A 17,721-nucleotide genomic window follows, 5' to 3' on the forward strand; every position below is an offset into this window, starting at 1 on the left:
GCGTTTTCAGCACAGCGCCATAGAAATAAATGGTATGGGGCAGGGCTGGCCTACATCGAGGAAGTAAAGTGGGTGGCAACAACTGAAGGACTCCCTTCATGTTTGTACTGTGTTTAAGCCTCCTGATTGGTTGTTGGACGCTGGGGGGGGGGCTATGGAAGAGTTGGTCTAGGGGCAGTTCCGATTTCATTTCAGGGTCGAGTTAATCAGAATGAAGCAGGTGTACCGTGTTGGCGGTTCATTATCCAGGAGGGACACCGACCAGACGAGATGGGATAGGTGGGACTTAACCAGGCACAAGCTTTCAAGGTAAGTGAACGAGTATAATGTGTGGAACATAATATACTCTTCCGGTCGCGTGTGGATTAGGCTTTTGTTGTGTCCGCTTTATTCAGAACAGCTTTAGCAGCCCTTTTTTACCATAAATAAAACATTTTTCTTTTCTCGCTATCAGGTCAAGCACAGTTTTAATTGAAAATAAACAGAGCTATTTCTTTCTTGAAGCGCATTCCGGAGTAGCTCTGTCTCCACACAGGTCCTCTGGGGCTCAGGGCTTCATTTCTGCCGAGGTGTCAGGCGCGCGGGAAGATTCTGCATTAGGCCTTAATTTAGTGTGGGCTGCTGACTGCATGAGACCAGTCGGGAATTAATTGCATGTCATTTCACTTGGGTAAGTGTTGTATGAGTTACACCAAGCTGGTTGATGTTGATGTGTTATGGCGCTGTAAGTGGCAATGGTTTCAGCATGTTTCCGGTGATTTGGGAGGGGGGCTCAGAACATGCCCTAGCACGCCCCACCACTTTCAAAATCCACCAGCAGCCCCTGGTATATATATTTATATTAATATTCAGATTCTTCCCAGATGACTGGAAGCGGGGGGAGGTTAAACCCCTTCTCAAGAAACCAACAGCCAACCAAACAGACCTGAAAAACTAACGGCCCATCTCTCTCCTCCCCTTTGCTGCCAAAGTCACAGAGAGACTCGTAAACGCCCAGCTGACCACCTTCATGGAAGAGAACTCCATCCTTGACCCCTCACAATCTGGATTCTGCAGCAACCACAGCATCGAGACCGCCCTCCTCGCCGCCACGGACGACATCCTCATACTACTAGACCAGGGACACACCGCAGCCCTCATCCTCTTAGACCTCTCAGCAGCTTTCGACACTGTCTCTCACCGCACGCTCCCTGCCAGACTTCACGACGCAGGGATACAAGGTGCCTCCTTCGACTGGATCCAGTCCTTCCTCTCCAGCAGAAAGCAGAGGATCAGAGTCCCTCCCTTCCTTCCGAACCCACTGACATCATCTGCGGAGTACCCCAGGGATCGTAGCTTATCCTGACGCTCTTCAACATCTACATGGCCCCCCTCGCAATGGCTACCTGTTGAGAAGAGGGTCACCTACAAGCTCCTCACCCACACCTACAAATCCCTCAATGAAATTGGACCCAAATACCTCAACGAGAGTCTCCTTCCACGTACCCAAGAGGAATTCCGCTCTGCTGACCTCGCCCTGACAGAGGTCCCGCGCATCCGCAGGAACAGAGCAGGTGGGAGAGGTTTCTCCTACATCGCAGCCAAGACCTGGAACGAGCTCCCTGTGAACATCAGATGCTCCCCAACCCTGCACACGTTCAGGAAGGACCTCAAGACCTGGCTCTTTGACTGATCAGGAGCTGCCCCTCCCCAAGCGCCTTGAGACCCTCACGGGTGAGTAGCGCGCTTTATAAACCCCTGATTGATTGATGTATTACAAAACACATGAGCCAGACTATTACACAACAAAAAATACCTGATGCAGAATAACAAACAAGAAACAATACTAACTTAGTCAGAGCAATGTTTGGGGAGCTAGTATTTTGAGGAAACAAAAGTGACTCTTAGTCTTGCAATCTGATTCATTAGGAAGAGGACTTAAAGTCTGGAGGACATGGGTATTGTTGATTGATCGTTTAACACAACACTCAATGCCTGAATGATGATACTGACGAATAATGTTTTTCTCTAACTAAAATATTGACCACTTTTATGTGTGGGTAGGTTAATTGGGCCAGTGTGGACTATTGTTTCAGTAATAGGAGCAAAACTGAAGATCTTACACTGAGTTGGTGTTGCTTTTACCACATCCACCCCACCAAGTGTGTGATCCATTGATGGTGTAAATTAAGCCACACCTCAATAAATCACACAGCCTGGGGTAAGAGGGTTAGGGGTGTTTGATGAATTGATCAGAAGGGGGATTTGGGGAAAGGTTTGACAAAGACAAGCACTACATAAGGACAACATTCATCTGGGCATTGAGCAGTCAACCATCATAAATCTGTTTTGGGAGGTAAAGGAAATTAAGGAATGAGTACAAGTAACTTAAATGCAAACGAAACCAAATAGTCCCCTCCGAGATGGACCCAAGTTACATTACATTTCTAAATATCCTGTGTTACCCAGCTTTGAAAGACAGCAAAAATACTACAAATTATGGAGGAGTCAAGCGAACAACACACACAGTTCTAATAATTATTACAAGAAAAAATGATACTATATTGCCAGATTTTGAGTTGCATTTGCATTCGTCTTGGAATGTCTGTAAATCTTGAGTGCCTGGCGGATCGGGTCCGGGAAGGTAAGTGTGAGTGTAATATTTATTTTCCAGTTTGGCTAACTGCGGATTGAAAAACAAAAATTATATTATAGAATGAAGGATAAAGAAAGAAGTTAAACTTCATAAGGAGTGCACAGAGAAGACTCGGAGGCAGTGCCAAAGAGAAGATAAGAACAGTCCTTTGTGCACGCATTCAATTTATGACTGGTGTGTGAACAATGAGGTGAGGACAATTTTACAACCAACACAAATCACACAAAAGTGGCTACATGTAACTATCAAGTCAAATCAATGCACCACTGTCACCACTCACCACCACTCCACAGAGTTGGATAGGTCACTTTAAAGTCATCACCAAATCAGTTGGGTTCAGTGGAGTTGAAAACGTCCTTCTTTTGGTGGCACTTCTCGAAGTAGTCACGTTCACGCCCCGGGCTGGATTGGCCGTAACGAGCACCGGGCATTTCCCCAGTGGGCCGCCAGGGTGTGGGCCGGTTTTGGGGCCTTGGGGGGCCATTTGTGTTACCAGGGACTGGCAATATCGGCCCCCCTGTAACAAAATCGGCTGAAATCGTGCCTAGCAAAGAGCTCGGCCGTGCCCCCATGCCCCACAGCAGGGCGAGCAGTTTGCCAGGGCCCGTTTCGGTTCCCAATCTGGCCCTGTACACGCCATGAGTTATTTCATCATCCCTGATTCTCCTGACCCTGAGTACGGTGTCCAACTCTGTACCAACTGTGTCCCGACTCAATGCAATTGATCGACCTGTAGTACAATGCTGTTGATGCACAACAATAGAAACATTGAGTCATTTTTTGTGTAGAATAATTTGTGTTTGTATTATCTATTCTAAAGGGACTGGTTGGGTCTGACTCTTTGAGGAGTATAAAGAAAACAAAGCAGTGTGGAGTGGACCCAGTGTCGGCGAACAAATCTTGCTAATTCTCAAAGGGGAAGGAAAAAAATCACCTTCAGGGAAAAACTTATCAGCCGTCAGTAGGCTACCAACATTGTCAATCATCACAAACACATTTAAGCGTAATAGATACATATAAACAAACACCTAGTGTCACTGCCTGCCACCACATGAACCATCTCAACACACTCACAGACAACAATCACTCAGTGTACAATGCATGTGATGAACCAATTCTTTTAATTCAGGCATGGCTACTGTGGCACATTGCCGATCCATTGTTCACAAAACAGACATTGGCCAGTCTAAATTAAATAATGTGGGGCAGTCAGGCTAGGGGAATAATAAACTAGGAAAGGCTAGTCATGGCCCAGAGTTGGAGGCAGGCACACATTTGTTTGTATTTCCAGTGTCCTTGAGAGAATGGGCGGTGGGGCACTTCTTCACTGCACACAGTTGGAACTCCAATCTGGCAATAAAGCGTGTGTAAGAGTAAGACGGTGGGGCTGAATTAGTCAACTAGACACAAACAAATAAAATTAAATAATGTTCCCCCAGCTATGTCTTTTATTTTTGGCATCAAAGTAAGTAGATCCGCGTTGGAGAGAGAAAGTTCTATGTCCGTTGGCCCAGGCCTAGTAGTCAGGAAAGTAGAGCTTGTCCTCAAACTCAGGTTGTTTGCCCAGAAGTAGATCAACTAACACACTGCTTCCATGGCCCGAGTCTCCCTTATCTTCCTTCTGTCATACTTCAGGCATGGAGTAATCTGGTGGTAAAAATTGCTGATTCTTTTTAATCATGGTTAATCTTTCCACATTTTGGAGCGAGAGACGGGTCCTTTTTACTGTGACAACAGCACCAGCAACACTGAGAACATGCTCAGTGGAGACAATGGATACTGGGCAAGCAGATAGTTTATTGCCAGCCTGCTCAGCACCAGCCATTGGCACCTCTTCCCATTCCAGTAAACCAATGGGTTTTGACCAACATAGACTTCTGTTGGGTCATCCAGATAGCCCTGGACCATCCACTCAGTGTTCACTGGTGCCCCGCTTGCTCAACCTCTTTTCTCTTCGCATCTGCACTGGACTTAAGACCTACCATTAGAAACCATTTAGTTGCAGATTTTGGGGCTGATGCTCCTGTTCTTGTTGTTGATAGTGCTCTTGTTGGTTTTGCTGCTGTGAAGCAACAGCACTGCCCTCGAGCTCTGAACTTGAAGGCTGTCCCGCAGAAGTTATGCCCTGGAGGATAGGGCCTCTAATTCCCTGCCGTTCTTTTTCTAGCTCACTGGCTTGCTCGGCTATCCATGTTGTGTCTTTAGCAGCATCCCCATCATAAAAAGGATTGAAACAGGACTGTAATCGTTTGTACTGTGGATCAAGAATTGTGGCACGGATGCAATGTTTGGATGAAGCAATGTCTCTTTGCACCATTGCATTAACAGATAAGCAAAGGTCTAAGCTCTCCACCAACTCATATGCATATTTATTTCTCTAAACCTGCGTACATTGCAGACCCCTCCTTTAGCTGTTCCTGTAGCATGTGAAACAATGGGATAGCTTGGCCTTTGGTACTGTCCTCCTTGCTGACTTCCGTGTGAACACCTCAAAAGGAAGCATCATCTCTGTCAAGCATTTGACTGGGCCCCATTGGTCCATCTCAGTGATCATGCCTTTCACAGTTGCATTCCCTCTTTGCATGATATATTCATTGATCAGTCTGTACTGCTCAAACAGGTGTTCAAGCATGTAATACGTTTAGTTCCAACATTTTGGTACCTCCTGTATGAGTGTTTTAACTGTCATGCTATTATCACGCTGAATGACTCTCAGCTGTGTCCGGACTTTAAATAATTGGCTGAAATGAGTGAAGATTCTTTTGCAGGTGGACAATAAGTTGCTTACTTGGTCCTCTTTTTGAGAAATTCCCGTAAAATGATGTTGATGTAGTGGGCCAAACACAGGACCCTGAAATAGCTACCATCGACCATGGCCTTTACTATATTACTGCCATTGTCAGTGGCAACACATCCAATGCTAAGCCCTCTTGGCTGCAGCCAGTCAAAGACGTTGTCAAAGTCTTCCAAAATGTTTGCAGCAGTATGGGATTCCTCCATGGTGAACATTGCTACTGTTGCATGCTCCTGGGCACCATTAAAAAATCTCCGCAGTGTCAACACCTGTAGATATCTTTTCTCTGACCCCCACAAAAGAGATCCGGTGTGCAGTGATGCACATGCAATCAGTGGCTTGGCAACTGGTCCACATGTTTGTCATCAGGTGGATAGTGTGACCAGCACTCTGCTGCAAAGTTTGTCCACGCAATTCCAGCACATCGTGATATAGCGCAGGAACAGCAACTCTGATAAAATAGGTCCTGCTGCACACCTTCCGTTTCGGACAGATGGCTGCCACAAATTCAAGAAAACCAACCCCTTACACAAAAAAAGAAGGAGATCCAGTGCTAACATTTTAGCCACCTTAGCATTGTACAAACATGTCTTTGGTGGTTGCGTTTGTACTGCCCCTCCTGCCTAAACATGCCAGGAATAGTAGCCTGGATTCTTTTCTTTTCTGGTGCCCCTGATGCAGGTGACTTCTTGAGAGCAGTCGTTAGTAGGCCCAATGTGCGTTTCTGCTGGGCAGTCACTGTACTCTCTTGCCTTGTTGTCTCGACCTGAGTCTTCTGCCATTGTGATGTTGCTGATGTGGGCGATACTTCTGCACTGCTGGGGGCTTTGCGTCACAAAAATGTCTTCCTCTTCATCACCTTTCACAATGATTGGGTCGGATTCCTTGTTCAGCCATTCACCCATTCACCAACAACACTTGCACTTTTTTGGCCGCTAAGGTGCACCTCCCACTGGATCATATGGTGCTTTCTTAAGTGGATTGTTTGGCCTCCGGTACCATAGTTTGTACCAAGCTTACCCCAACTAACACTTGCTCCACAAGTGGAGCATATGGCAATATTCACCTCCTTCTTGCCAACCGTAAAAAAGTCCCAAACTGGGGAGGTCAACTTACTGATGCTAGTGCCACTGCCAATGTCAGATGAACTGACTGTAGGTGGGCGTTTTGATGTTTGACTCTCTGCAGTACCTAATTCTACTGAGGTGGTTGTGGCTGTAGGCCACTGCCAGGACTTTGCAAATATGGCAGCTGCAGGTGGTATCTGTGGTGCCACATCCCTCGCAGCAATTTGGGATGGGGTAACATTGGTCTTCACTGGGGCTGTGCAAACATTCATGATGACTAACTTGTCGTCATCCTCCTCTTGTATATCTGCATCCATTACTCTAAGGTTTTCAGGAACCTTCCCTTTCCCTAGCCTCTCGTGGCATGTCTCACTCTCAAACTGAGGCAGGATCAAGTGGTGTCTAGATCATCAGAAGAGGGACTAGGAGAAGAAGATGATGCCTCTTTTTTCTTGCTGGAGATCTGGAAGACAATGGATCTTCTGAAAGATTGGCTTCCTCTACTTCCTTAGCTTGAAGCTCAATCTCCTGAACTGCTCCTACTTCGGGAGGAACTACTTTTGGTGGAGGCAGCTGTTGTTGTTGTCAACTTCTCTGAGTTTCCTGCAATGATTGGGTACTACTTTGCGATAGAGATAAGTCAATTTCAACATCACTGCTCATCGGCGTTGCCCTGATTAGACAGGCTGCATCTGTGAAAGACCTTTAGCCTATGTTAGGGTGGGTCCACTGATGCAGTGGTGCTGCTACCAGATTGCTCCCGGGGGTTGGTGCGACAGGCATAGCTTTTTTTCCCCAAAAAAGGACTGCGTCGACATACCAGTGGTGGTAAGTGCCTTCTTCTTCTCACTGGCCACTTTCTTTGCAGCACCTTTCTTTGGGACCATCTTGGAGCTGTCAGTTAACAGTGGCACTTAGCTTTACATGTTGAAGAGATGTCTGTGATGTGTGGTCACACATCATTTTGAGCACAGGCCTTATGTCTGGCAGTACTGTCCTGTCTGGCAGTTTTGTGGGTGATGTTGTCTCTTGTGCACCTAAAAACAACGAAGCAAGAAGAGCATCGGTGAAGCTTGGCATTGTTGCAGTTCAATTAGTAGTACAAACAAACAATAGTATTTAGTGAAGTCACTGGTTACTTAAGTTATTATAAATAATTAACAACACAGTGTATCCATTCATAAAAAGGAAAACCACACCAACATAAACTTTCATTGTGTACACTCGGGAAGGATAAGAAATAGCGATAACAACATAAAGATGTGCACCACCTAGGATGTGGAGATGACAAATAATAATGGAAGAATCCTTAGACAATGAATGCTGTTCTGCACCTATAGCAGACATGGGGTTGATTAATTGATGCCAGATGTTATGTAAATGCTTAAAAAAAGAATCTATTAACAATAAAAAAAGAAAATTAACAAAACATAATAAAAGTTACAAAATTAAAAATACAAAATTAAAATTAAAAACAACAATTAACAAATTTAAAAAATTTAAATTTAAAAATTAAAAACAACTAAAATTGGAAAAAAACAATTATAAATAAGTGAAAGAATCCTCAAATATATAATAATACTGTAAACTGCTATCTCTTTGCTCAACCATCCATGCAATAATATGGCACAGGGCCACACTGTCTGGACGCACAAAATTGCTGCCTGCCATTGCCACATATTCATCAACAACACTGATCAAGAAGGCATTGGGAACAAAGAGAAGACATGTAGACCTATGGCAAAAACACACTGACTGGCTAAAAAAAATGATCGCCAGCCACATAGTGACAATGACCAGCAAGAAGGCAAGGGGAAGAAACTAAGAAGAACACATGTAGTCCTATGGGGAAAGCCCACTGGCTGGCTACACAAAATGGCAGCCAGCCACATGCTCACAACAACAATAACAACCAGCAAGAAGGCATGGCCACAAGCAAAGAATGCATGCAGGCCTATGGCAAAAGCACACTGACTGCCTATGCAAAATGACAGCCAGCCACCTGGCAAAAAGAAGCATGAAGCCTGGAAAACAAAAAACACATAATGGCCTATGGACACTGACTATACAAAATGGTCCCTGGCCACATGGCATGGTAAACAAAGGCAAACAGTGTCCTATGGCAAACAAACACAGGAGGCATGGTAAGACAGAGGGAACATAGAATTGATTAATTCAGCAATGGCAAAAATGGGCTAAAACATTTTACAACATCACAAATCCTCCAAAAGCCTTATACAACCAATAGGCACTGTTTGCAGAAAAAAATGAGAAATACCCCAAAAAACACTTTTTGAATTTTAATCCAATGCTATCCATGGCCTAGATGATGTTTCAATTTAACAGACACCACTGAAACAGTTGTTTTCCATGCACTAACATTGGGCCTACTGGCTGGAAGGCCCATCCCATTGGCAGGCTAGGCCACATTGTGAATTCAAAGTACATAGCAAATTTATTCAAAAACATTGAGAAAATTTACTAAAGTGAACAACGTTTTTCCTTTACAAAAGAAGAAAAATCACATGTGAAAAAACAGCAACAACCATTAAGAAGGGATGACCACAAACAAAGAACAAATGCAGACCTATGGCTAAAGCACACTGATTACCTTTGAAAAATGGCCACACCCACATGGTTAGAACAACAACAACCAGCAAGAAGGCATCGCCACAACAAAGAAGTCATGCAGGCCTATGACAAAAGCACACTTTCTGGCAACACAAAATGGCTGCTAGCCACATGGTCACACAACAACGAGCAAAAAAGCATTGTCACAAACAAAGGACACATGCAGGCCTATGGCAAAAGCACACTGACTGCCTACGCAAAATGACTGCCATCCACATGGCAATATGAAACAGGAGGCCTAGAAATCAAAGAACACATGCAGGCCTGTGGACACTGCTTATACAAAATGACCCCTGGCCACATGGCATGGGGAACAAAAGCAAATGGTGGTGAATGGCAAATACACACAGGAGGCGTGGTAAGACAGAGAGAACACAGCATTAATTAATTCAGCAATGCCAAAAATTAGCATCAACAGGGCTAAAAGATTTTACAACAACACACATCCTTCAAAGGCATTATCTCACGTATACTCTGCTGGCAGAAAAAAAAGATAAAAATGAAATAACACAAAAATCCCTTTTTGTATTTTAATCCAGTGCAATCCATGGCCTAGATAATATTTCAATATAACAGACAACACAGAAACAGTTGTTATTCATGCACCCATGGCTAGTACTGGGCCTACAGGATGGAACGCCCATTTCCATTGGCAGACTAGGCCACATAGTGAATTAAAAGAATATAGCAAATTTATTTAAAAGAAATGGAGAAAATGCACTACGCTGGGCAACATTTTCCTTTACAAAAGAAGAAAAATCACATGAAAAAAAACAAGAATAACCAGCAAGATAGCATGACCACAAACAAAGAACACATGCAGGCCTATTGCAAAAGCACACTGACTGTCTACGCAAAATGGCTGGCAGCCACATGGTTAGAGCAACAACAACCAGCAAGAAGGCATGGCCACAACATAGAAGCCATGCAGGCCTATGACAAAACCACACTGGCTAGCTACACAAAATGGCTGCAAGCCACATGGTCAAACAGCAAGCAAGGAGGCATGGCCAAAACAAAGAACACATGCAGGCCTATGACTAAATCACACTGGCTGAATACACAAAATGCCCACCGACCACATGGTCAAACAGCAAGCAAGGAGGCATGGCCAACACAAAGAAGACATGGCCAAAACAAAGAAGACATGCAGCCCAATGGCAAAAGCACACTGGCTGCCTACACAAAATGGCCACCAGCCAAATGGTCAGAACAAGCAGGAGGCATGGAAAACAAAGAGCACCTGCAGGCCTATGGACACTGACTACACAAAATTTCACCTGGCCACATGGGGAACAAAGACCAATGGTGGCCTATGGTAAACACAGTTACATACTGACCAGACAAAGGTGGCATGGTTGATAATAGAGAACACAACATTAATTCCGCAATGACAAAAACTAAATTAACAGGGCTAAAAATGTTTAAAACAACACTCGTCCTTCAAAGGCATTACTCCACCTAAACACTGTATGCAGGGGGAAAAAAGTGAAATGCCACAAAAAAAACATTTTGTATTTTAATCCAATGCCATCCATGACCTAAATGATGTTTCAATTCAACAGACACCCCAGTAAAAGTTGTTTCAAGCAGCCATGACTAGCATTGGGCCTACTGGCCCATTGTCAGATTAAGCCACATAGTTAAATAAATCAATATTGCATAATTTCTTTTTTTTTTAAACATGGAGAAAACATAGTGAACTGTACAACATTTTCCTTTATAAAAGAAGAAAAATTACTTGCAGAGAAATAACTAGGCCCCTACTGAAACTACAGGCCAATCATCACAATACGTTTTAAAAATCGATTTAAAAGTAATATAAATGCAGGTGCATGGCCCCAATAAAAACAAACAAAACCAGTTTTTCAACTTACTTGTGAAATCTGAAATACAAAGTCCTTGAATCCAATGGTATATGCAGCAGACACAAAGCGTGATCCTTCCCTCTCCAAATCCAAATGAAAAGTGACCAGGAGATGGACAAAGCACTGAGAAGAGCCTCCTGGACAGGTGCAGGAAGTTGGAGATTCTGGGGCACTTCCTTCCTGTTGGAAAAATAGTAAAAAAGAAAAGGACTTCTTGCACAAAAAATCAACGCCATAGGTCCATTTGAGGAGGTTTTTAACTCCAAATAATAATTTTGGGAAGATTGTGATGCTTCTCGAGGAGAGAATCTTCCCTGGGTTGTAGCTGCGGTAGATCCTGGACTTTCGGGATCGCCTATGTCACAAAACATCTGCCGGAAGTCGCTGGCGCACCCGTATGATGGGTTGGCGTCTGCAAAATCTCGCAGAAGCAAGTGGCTGGCTAGCAAATCTCATGGTGATCCCAAATGGCTCTGGTAAACTCGTGGGCGAACTCAAGCGCCGGCAGGTCGCTCCAGCATGCGCAAAAGGACATATTGAGCACGCTAACAAAAAAAACTTCCTCGCGGGGTGCAGAGTTCATCGGTAACCCCACGTTCTACGCGGAGTTGAATTCCTCAAACGCCGCAAACAGAGCGTATTTTTATGCTCACACCAAATGTTAACATCTTTACTTTCAAGACAAAGCAAGATTAAGATTGAAGAAAATAATAAGCAATTGGCAACCTGGCATATTCCTCTGTCCAGGATGAAACAATGCAGAATGAGTCTATTACACCCAGCCCAATTCTTCCTATCCAAATGTGACAGTTGGCATAGACATGTATGCATCTTTACACAATCAAAGTAAATCAACAGTATATGATTTTGTTAGTTAAACCAGTCTTTGAGAATATTAGAAGAACTGAGGTACAAAGCATTCTAACCTCTTTGATGGGATCCAATTCTATATTGTGAAGTCCACACTCAGTAGGGAATTGGCCCTTCAATTAGCAAACAAAGCTTTATCCTTGTCCAGAGTGCGGGGGAGGGTACATTGATTTAAGTGATTAAAGATGGCCAGATACTGTTGTAAAAGAGCTGTACACTATTTGTCTGTAAACCTTGCATGAAATATGGGAGCGGAAACAGAAGTAAACCTAGAACAAAATTCAACCAAATGTCCACTTAACACAGGTCTCTAACCTACTCTGATGAACTTCATGGCTTGAACAATCTCTTGCTCATTTATAGTCTTCTATAGTGCTTCATGATATACTTAACTAACAATGGAGCACAGTCACGAACAAAACTTAAAAGTACGAGAGAATATTTGCATATCTGCCTCAGCATATGTATATTTTTTTCCAAATTCACCAATTTTCCCACTACTATGCCCAGAAAATTGGGCCAAACGCATATTTGCAGACATATGACTTGGAATGCTATGTAACATGTTACCAAGGGCTCCTATTCGCCCTGTACTGAGAGTATTTAATACCTGTTGTGAAAATGCACATTTTTTGTCACAAGGAATGCATTTTGTCAACAATGTCCTCTTTACCCATACGGTGACCTGACTGTCTTTTAAAAAGATATTTAGGCAAGATTCCTGGATTTGCTTTCATCTTTGTGCCAGTAGCCCCTTCCCAATATCTTTACACCTACTTAACACATTACGCGGTAAATTCTGCTAACTCATTTAATAACCAGCTGAGCTAACATGTTTCATTTTGAACTCATGTAAGTCTTACTCACTTTGTCAATGAGTAAAGTATTTTTTTTAAAAATAATTCTAAGATCCGGAATAGAATTATCCTTGAGAATTCCAGTCTGGTAATAGGATTTATCGGCCCAACTGAATTATAGGTTTTGCAAGAACACTCAACTATGTGCTATTTCACCCAGACATTTCACCAGCTGCAGGCAGGCAGAGTTCTCTGCTTAGAATACTGAGGAAAACTTGCGAAAATCACTATGGTAAATCCAATGTCTGCATGATAGTCCTCAAATATTCACAATTTACAATATTTCTCCATCCCATAAATTACAAGAACCTCCGGTAATGGTAATTCCACATCGAAAAATAGCATCAATTATTAAGGGCAGCTCATAATGTAGTATACATCCGACTCTAAATTTCCATCAAAATGCTACACAATATTTACATCATTAATGAGGAAGGCTTCCATCAGAATCTGAAGGTGTCAAAAGAAAACTTCAGAACACCAGTTGGTTCATAAATATGTAATCAACAATTGATATTGATATTATTGATATTGATATTATTTATAGAGCACAACCAATGTCCAAAGGCTTCTCGGCACTGGCATATGAAAGATAAGCAACAAAGGAATAGTATAAAAGACAACAAACAATGTATTAAGTAAAGCCTAGACTAATACTGTAGCATAAAAACCCAAGATTTCAGTTGTTTCCTGAAACATGTCAAATTAGGTTGAATTTTTTAACTGGATGGTCAATTTGTTTCAGAGTTTGCATGTTAAAAAGACAAAACTTCTGTCCCCCCCACAACCCCCATAAGACCTTTACATTTGGGGATATTCACAGGTTTTTTGGGGGATGTCGCAGAACTAAGGGGTATATACCAGGAAAAGGACATCCTCAGATACTCTTGGCCTGTATTATACAGAGATTTATGGATCAAGCAGAGTGCTATAAAAGCAAATCACTTTTTGATCGGCAGCCAATGAAGCTCAGCTAACTTGTGGGAATCCGGTTTAAATTTTAAATGTATTTGAGCCTCCTCTATCAAAAAACTATACTGCCATTTTCTTTTTTTATGATGAAGGATTGAAGCCCCTCTGGGTTTTCATTCAAATTTGCTAAATGTTTATTTTACTAATTTGCTCTTAAATAAGGAGCACAGAAATTCCTGAATCAATTGTGTTTCATGAAGAAATACAATGCCACCTTTTTCTCTATGCATAAGTATCATCACTTTTTTCTTATCACAGTATTCAAGCCTTTAAGATTCAAGACAACGAGTCGGCCCTCATGATAACAAAAGGATAAAGAGCACTTTTAAATGGTCCTCATTGTCACCCTACACTTTCCATACCAAGAGAAAAGGCAAGAGAAACAAGCCATATCATCTCACAAAAGACTCTGACAAAAGCAAGACAAATGTGACCTACAGCAAAGAAGACCTAGTGTGATAGTAAAGAAAGAAAATATCCTCAAACAATGGCAAGGTGATTGCCATGGACCAGTCACCATTAATTAAAGTCAGCATGTTGACAGATATGGACACTGACAGCTAAATCAAACTCCACCTTCCCATCCCACTAAATTCCTCAGTCTCATCTTTACATTCAGCGAAAAAACAAAGTTGAGCTATCTCGGTTCCAGAATCTCTAGCAAGAGACATCGTCGGGATGCGAAGAAAGAAAAAAATGACATATAGCATGATGAAAACAACCAAACAAAAACATCACACCCACTTACGACCAAGAATGTCAAACCTTCAACCAAAATAGACTTCAGACTTTAAATCTCCTTCCACCAATATTCAAACAGATGACAAGTTGTTTCAACCTGTGTATGACACAAAAACATAAAGCTATTGGTGACTGGATAGTCATGTCGAGGAAAAATAACAAAGATTTATAATGCCTTCAAAACGACATTAGTTCCAGACCACTGGGAGCATATCACTGCCCCATAAATATTTCCAAAACAACAGCAGTCACAGTTTTAATTACTGGTTTAGCCAGTTAATTCTCACAATTATTTCATCAAATTCGTCTTCCTTATTATCTCCATTAATTTCCCAGAATCATAGCTTACCAGGTATGTGTTTGAAAAAATATCAATGTCCACCACCCAAAAAATGAAGTTACTTCTGATCCAAAAATAGGCATGAGGTGCCCATAACAGCCATGCCAGAGGACATCTACTCAATGTTTAAATATAAGTATCTTACAAATACTTCGTAAAATACCGAACAAAGCAGAAGTACCAATATCAATTTACTTTGATAATCTACGAATTTGTACAGGTGTTGAAGAATTTTATGAATTAATATTTTGGGGCAACATTAACAATGTGCAGCTTGTATTTTCACACTCTATTGAACATGAATACACTAATTTAGTTCTGTCATTCATGTTCCCACCCACCACTCTCCCCGCCCCTGAATTCCCTGCAAATTCTGATCTGCCTGAGCGGCCACGTGCCCCTGGTCACATGTGGCCACAATGAATGCACTGATGTTGGGTGAGATTTTTATAAGTAAAGAAATGTAGAACTGTGAAAATACACTATGCGCCACCTTTGCGCATGAAGTTGATGGAAAAATACTTTTTCACAATTATGATGTATTAAGTCAAAAAGGTCAAGAAATAGGAGAAAAAAGTAAGGTTAAATAGAAAGATGTTTGGTGTAGAAAAAATGAAGACAATTCAACCCATCAAAGTACTATAATTCTCCAACTGTATATATACGCCAATTAGTCCATTCTTTGCAAAAGCACAAATGTTACAGGGCAGTTAAGGTTAACAGAGTGGCTACAGCAACAAACCTCAAAATACATGAAATTTACTGTGAGTGATAGTGTGAGTGGGTTGATGAGTGTGCATCGCCACCAGGAAGAGTAAAACATGGTTGATATTGTTAGTTTTGGCTGTTTAAGTCTGCGGACAGTTCGCAGTCAGACCCAAGTACCATCGCTGAGTAAAATGATAAAAATAAAGGAACTCGATTGACCTTGCGCCTAACAATTACTATGCACAGTGATGTTATATAGGCAGTGGTGGGATACACAGCAGATAAATGAAGTCTGTCATAGAAAATGCCACAAATCAATGCAAAAAGACAGTTAAAATGAGTTATAGTTCAACGATTACAAAACAGTAAAATCCCTGAAATTAGCTTCTAAAATGTCTGGATGTCCAGAAACCCAGTAGCATTTTGCATTCCGTTACAGAATATTCCTTTTTTATCATAATTCAGGAGCATGATCCTTATACAATTGCCATTGCTTTGCTCATATCTGCCTAGCTTAACACCATTGGTGCCAGCACCCTCTGTTAGACTGATGTGATTATTTTTAATGTTAAATTTGAACACCCTTAGGACTGGAGACTCCTTGATATCAACTTCAAAATTTTGAAAACTCTTCCGACATTTCCCATCTCAGTTAGACCTTCTTGAATAACTCACTCTTGTATTCGATTTTCTGGTGAGAAGAAGAAAATCTAGGACCAAGGTGATAGCTCATTGATGACAAAAAATAAGATTGATTTGTGGACAAATGCAGAAAGAGTCCAAGAGAAACAGATAACGTATAAAGTGTATTTTTTGACAAGGATAAAGGTGGACATACTTGGATGTCATGGGAAAGCAGGTCAGATGATGAAGATAAAGAAGCCAAGAAGAATACAAGAACGGATCACCAGTGCTCACCAAACCCTTGTGAGTAGGAACAGTGGAAAGGAACGAAGTGACTTTGGAAGCTGGTGCAGTATGAAAGAAAATTGAGCTGTGAAATTTAATGAGAAAAGATATGTAAGGCATAGAATGCAACTGTGGGGAGAATATAAAGGTCAAAAGAAAGTGAGAGTGAGGAAAAAGAGAAACAGTTGTGTGTAAAACTGAGGATAAATGATTGTCACAATGAGCAATCTAGAAGGTACAGGCGCTGTGGAAGGAAATTGAAGGGTTATGTCTCTTTAGCAGAGTAACACTACGAGCAAATTGTTCTACTACGCATTCATCAACAACTTGTACAATTCAGTTTCATCTGCCAGAATTTTTGTGCATAGTTGTATTATAGCTTTATAAATAAAGAGGAGATTGTGGTATATGCAACTCATACTGCATCACTAGAACATGCCAGTCGGGATAATAGTGATTAAGATTTGGGACACAGCGGAGAATAAAGTTACTTCCTCTTAATCAATGGACCAGTGCTTAATTTGAGCCAGTGGTAATCGGTGCTCAGCACTGGCACTTAATCATCAACCCCTGCGTTTTTCATGCGCACCAGTTAAGGGCACATTCATTTACAGGGAGTTTAAGTGATTTACCCAGAATCACAGGAAGTTGAGCTGATGCCGAGACTCGAAGCTGGTTCCCCAGCTCCAAAGTTGGCAGCTCTACACATTACACCACATCCACTGAGCAATTTCTTGGTTAGTAGTTGGCTCTGTTTTAGGCAGCGCTAACAGGAGAAATGGGCCGGTACGAGCTGCTTCCTGATGGGAGCCCCGGGACTCATTTTTTTGCAAATTATCTCTGCAATAGACTGGGGTATGTAATTTCACCTGTGTGGAGAAGTGTGGCTCAATGGTTAGAGCGGCAGACCCTGATGCAGAGGTCTAGCCCGGGACCAGGGTTCAATTCCCCGCCTCGGTGGGTCTTGGGCTCAAAAATTCCACGGACCTGGTAATTCTCGCCTCGGTGCCTATTCCAATCATGGAGTCCCACTCTGCAACTCTGGGCAATAGCTTGCTTAATCTCCACAACGCTAAGGATGCCTGGCCTCCACCTTGGGGGTGCCCAGGAGTGGACACCTCACAGGGAAAGCCAGGATGGGTTCCACAGCGGTATTCGTACAAGCGCCTTGAGACCCTTGCGGGCGAGTAGTGCGCTATAAAAGTATCAATTTACATTTTTACCTAGTACATTTGAGTTTCCGTGAGGTGCTTCAACAGGGATGTTCAATGCAGGAGCTCAGCAGTAAACTACAAAAGAGTTAGCAGAGGTGGAGTATTCTCTTACTTT

This window comes from Lissotriton helveticus, chromosome 7 (assembly GCF_964261635.1).
Source record: "Lissotriton helveticus chromosome 7, aLisHel1.1, whole genome shotgun sequence".
In the NCBI taxonomy this organism is placed as follows: domain Eukaryota; kingdom Metazoa; phylum Chordata; class Amphibia; order Caudata; family Salamandridae; genus Lissotriton; species Lissotriton helveticus.